Raw genomic sequence first — 5,446 nt, forward strand, 5'->3', positions numbered from 1 at the left:
TTGACATTTTCAGCTTATTTCAAAGGCCCATTTTTTTGTGATTGAAAAACTAAAAATGGGTCAACTTTGACCCGAGGAGAACACGAGGGTTAAAGGCTTGCATTGCAGTAAATTAATGTACTTATTCTCCACCTACCAGATAGTTCTACCTGTTTTATTATTTGCATTTACCCACTTTGTCATTATATAACGTTATTGATGATTATTCATCTAAAATCTAATTGTGAAAACATTTTGTTAAAGCACCAATTGTCAAGCCTACATCGTGGCAATATCAACATTGAGGTATGTAGTAGAAATCACATTTGTCTTTTAATATATCTTACTATTGACTTGTTTTTTAGTTTTTAGCTGTGTGAACTTTTTACTCCTACATATTTGAGGTAAGGCCCTATCTTCTGTTTATCTAAAGTGCAGGGACTGGCTTTTCTCTTCCTCCCATTTTGGCAGAGATGGCAAAAGTACTCACTTTCCGTACTTAAGTAGAAGTACAGATACTTGTGTTAAAAAATACTCTGGTACAAGTGGAAGTACTGATTAAACTTCTTTACTCAAGTAAAAGTAACAAAGTACAGGCTTGGAAATTTACTTAAAGTATAAAAGTAAAAGTAGCCATGCGAATGACAACCATTTTTTATGCAAAGCTACCTGGATCACACAAATGTTACTAGAGAGACGCTGAGGAACTTCAGTGGACATGGAGGACATGTCTTAAATGGCAAAGGCTACATTTTAATGGATGTCTGCCAATAGGCCTAAAACATAACATATATGGTTTTATAACAGAAACAGTACTCCAGGTTAATAAGATCTGACTTATTAGCAGATATGAATTCAGTTGTGATTCCGTGAAATTCACAGATCCAGTTTCTAATTTTTTCTTTCCCCCTAACATTAAATGAATCTCATTTATGTATGCTCAATATGCTTCTGGAAATAAAATAAAGGATTAAAATATGAATGATAAACAGACATTAATGAAGAGTTCCCAGCACATTGGCCAGGAGTTATTCTTGATGCCTACTGTCTAAAACAGCTCTCTCAGATAAGGTTGAGGATGATGGGAATGTCTTGCTGTTTTCTTCATTTTCAATCATATCACCCTCCATACTACTAGGCTATGTGTTAACGTTAGCGCCATCCATACTACTATGTGTTAACGTTAGCGCCATCAAGCCTCAATGATTTGCTGTGAATGAATGCAGAATGCTTAATCTGTTGAGTTGTCTTAGTCGTGCGTCAAATGCAACGTACAGTAGATGTATTCCCATCCATTTAGATTGAATATGGTATTGATTAGGGCTGCACGATTATGGCCAAAATGATAATCACGATTATTTGGATCAAAATGTTGATCGCGATTATTCTCACGATTATTTGTTGATTTTAACCAAAACAAATTTTATTGTCACATAGGCTGTTTAACTGCGAGAGGGAGTGTGATGGACGCTACTCCAGAGAGACGGCTGATCATTATGAACGGGTCTAGCACGGGTCGAAGGGCGGATTAACACGGCGTCTTGTATCTTACTGCGCTGCATTTTTATTAACTTGTGATATTCGGCCATGGGTCACATCTCTGGCCCAGGTCCTGGTCCAGGTCCAGGTCCAGAGCCCATCTCTCACGCTGTTACTCTACCAACTGAGTTAGTTGCATTCAATAACTTCTTCTGTGTCTTCGCGTGGGACCGCGTTATCAGAGTTACCCGCGGAAACACTGGTACTAATCCAGGTTTGCCCCTCATACTTAACAATATACAGCTGTGTTAGTAACAATTAAAACTGTAGACAAATGTCAGAAGTGTGGACCGGGCCGCTGTGTGGCGGGGCACGGAGAGTAAGAGGAGAGAGCGTAGAAAGATCCAACACAGGCACGGCTTTACAGGCGAAATGGGTAATGTAACGCAAATTAAACCATATCCATATAAACAGCATTGCAGCGGATGTGAGGACATTAGCACCGGTGCGTCCTAGAGGAGCTAACAGCTAACAGACACTACTAGCACCAATAGCACGCTCACTGCTGTTGTATGAAAAACAATACACGGGACAAAGTGTTGCATTTACTGGTAAACTGGTAAACCTTAAGACCGACGTATTACCGACTGCTATCTGTTTCCCACACTACTCTTTCCTCTGGACTGTCTACATCTTGAAACTAAACTGCACGGGGTGCAGTGAACTACTCTGATTGGCTCATGAGCAGACGTTAGTAGCGGTAAATTGCTCTGCAAAAAACCCGGAGCGTTCAAAGAAATGACGCTTTAAAAAATAATCGCCATCACGCAAATTTGATCGTGGGAAGTCAAAATCGTGATCGCGATTAAATTCGATTAATTGTGCAGCCCTAGTATTGATGACGTAAACAATATAGGATAACTCCAGTGAAATTATGTGAAAATTAGGACTTGATTAGGACTGGATTGAAACTAATTCTGGTTTCCAACTTGGCCCCGGTGTGTCTGTTAAAACACAGACGGAGACACCTTCTCTAGCTAAGTTTCCATCCACTTGTCAATTGAACTACAGTATCTGAAGTTCGGTTAAAAAAACCCCATGCTAATAAAGCTGGTGAAAGTGTTGAAACTAGCTATAGCTACAGGTGAAGACCACACCAAAACCACCAGCTAACTTTAAATGTGAAGAACTAGACCAATAACAGGCTTAAGTGAACTGACAACATGAGTTAGACGACTTACAGTTCTCAAAGAGGCGCACACACAATCTCAGCGGTTATCCTCCGGACAGCTAGTCTCCTTCTCTCTCTCTCACTTTTTTCCCGTGTGGCGCGCGCACCCGCTCACGGTGTGAGGCGCGTGTCCGCGCTGTTGTCCGACATGACCTTGTAAAAACGAAAGTAACGAGCCAATTTTTAAAATGTAAGAAGTGGAAAGTACCGATATTTGTGTAAAATGTAAGCAGTATAAGTAAAAGTCGCCACAAAAATAAGTAGTAAAGTAAAGTAAAAATACCAGAAAAATCTATTGAGTAAAGTAACGAAGTATTTGTACTTCGTTACTTCCCATCTCTGCTTTCGGTCCCAGATTTGAAATCAAGGATCAAGCAATGACGGACTGGGAACAAAAAACGGCCCCGGCTTTTGCACCCACCACTAGCGGCCCACCAGCGGGGGGGGGGGGGGGGTTGCGCAACTTGCAGATAGAACTTTTGACGTAGGGAAAGAACACACTTTTGATTGCCCCAGTGATGCAAAGTAAACTCCCATGCTATAAACAACAGGCAGGCCTGTTGTTCTGTGTGTTGTAGCCATACATTAATTATCCTGTCTATCTCTTCCTCTCTCTGCTCCTTTTGTTCTTCCTCTCCCCACATTCCTCACTGCCTGTCTTTCTCCTGGTGTGCTGGTTCCGACGTGTCGCTACAAGTGCTAGTGAAGTTGCACTTGATTTTTAAAAACAAATCAGTCAGTTTGCAGTATTTTTCACCGTCAGCCAACAGTGCTCTCTTACGTCTCTCTCTTTTTCTCCGCAGCCTGCATGTGTCATGCTACTAGCTACTGCTAGCTACTAGGCGATAGCCAGCAGCAGTTTGGGAGCAGAGACGTTAATAACGTTACATCCACGTTCCAGGCTATGCACATATTGTCCTCAGATGTATTATAAGACGATACAAATGCTGAATTAAAGCCATTATATACATTATTAGAGCAGCAGGAACTCAGGAGAAGTGCAGGGCTTTCAGGTGGGCACTGTGGTCTGCTGTGCATTCATATGTCTGTCCGTTATGCCTAGTTAATAATTCTGGATTTGGCTAGTGCATGTTACAACTTTTAAAACAAAGACTTAAATAAGACTATTTAAGTGTTCTGACTGTTAAGTTGAGGTACCTAAAAAACAAACAAATTTTTCGCAGATGAGTAGATGTATCTTTCACCATATAAATCCACAGGAAAGTGCAGAATTGTGATGATGTCGTTCTAGAGTGACACGAATTTTGATCTGACTGTCCAGACTGAGGTTACTTTAAAATTCGAACTGTAATGCATTTGGACCACATATGAAATCAGAACTGGGAAAAGATCAGATGTTATGTGTCCTGGGCTGTACACACTTCATGAAAAAATCAGATATGAGCACAAAAAAATGGATTTGGGTCCATTTGGTCTCCATGGATTTGGTGGCTTTGTTTATACAAACACTACTCCCGAGAAGCACTTGCATAATATTTATGGAAACATTGCATGACATAGGCATCAATAAAACAACCATGTGCCACCTTTCATGAAAGCAAAAGTTTGAATGAGTGACAGGTTCAAGGAGTGGTGCAAGCAATTCCATTACTTTAGCCGCAATATGTAGCTTTGTGGCAAATTCCACTGATAAAATACATATTGTTATTTATTGTTTTTTAATTAGCAAAAATTAGTTTTATCAGTTACTCCAAAACCCAACACATATAACCCCAAATTAATCACCAAAAATGACTTAAGGGGGTTGAGGCTTTTTGCTGTTTTCTATTTGATACATTTCATAACTCAGACAATCATCAGTGCCCAGTTTGTTAGTATCAACTAATGTAATGGTGGCAGTGCAGTAGGATGTAAAGTTAAACAAAAATAAAAGAGTATAGCTCCACCCTGCCTTGGTACTTCCTTCACTGTTTTCTTCTTGGTCCCTTGATCCAATTGGTTCCTTCCTAACCCCTTGATCATTCTTTCCCATTTCCTTTCACCCTATTCTTTCTCTCCTCTTTAAGTTTAATTTGCCATCTCTAATCAACAGACAAAATACAAGTTTTTAGTATACCAAGCTTGGATTTTTGTACGTTAACAATTTCTTGAACATTTTTGTTGACCTTGTGTGACCCCACCTTAACTTTAGCTTTGCGCTCTTGTGTTATGTGTGCTCTATTAAGTATTTGCTTTGGTGAAAACTACAGTGAAAACATGATATGGAATTTTATTGATCTGGGCATTCCTTCATAAGAAAACTAATATGTTTTAAAAGAGGTGGGATAACCTCATAATAGCTGTGATGCCACACATATAGCTTATTCTTATTTACTACTCTGCTCACTTGCTGGCTAGTTTTTGCCTCTCTATCACAAAATGTATGTTCAGGTGCTACAGCCGACTCAATATTTACTGATATTATATTTTCATTAAATCACATATAATGAAATCGTAATTTCGGTCTTTTCAAATAAGTTGAGCTCCAATCTTGACACACTACCCCTGACAACAGGCAAGTACTGTGTTCTTGGTTGGAATAATTGTTCACAGTGTCTCAACATTGTCTATACAGCAGTGCATGGGAAATGGATCAATAATTTTTAATTCATATTTCAACCTGACAAATGTAGACACATTAATCAGCTGCGTTTTAGATTGTTTGCTCTTAACTCTTCTCTCTCACAATCAGTTTAACTCAAACCTTTCTCGGTTGCTGTACTGTTTTCTCTAGCGCCAAAGACAAGGGTGTTTTTG

This window comes from Etheostoma spectabile, chromosome 15, assembly GCF_008692095.1.
Source record: "Etheostoma spectabile isolate EspeVRDwgs_2016 chromosome 15, UIUC_Espe_1.0, whole genome shotgun sequence".
Taxonomy (NCBI): domain Eukaryota; kingdom Metazoa; phylum Chordata; class Actinopteri; order Perciformes; family Percidae; genus Etheostoma; species Etheostoma spectabile.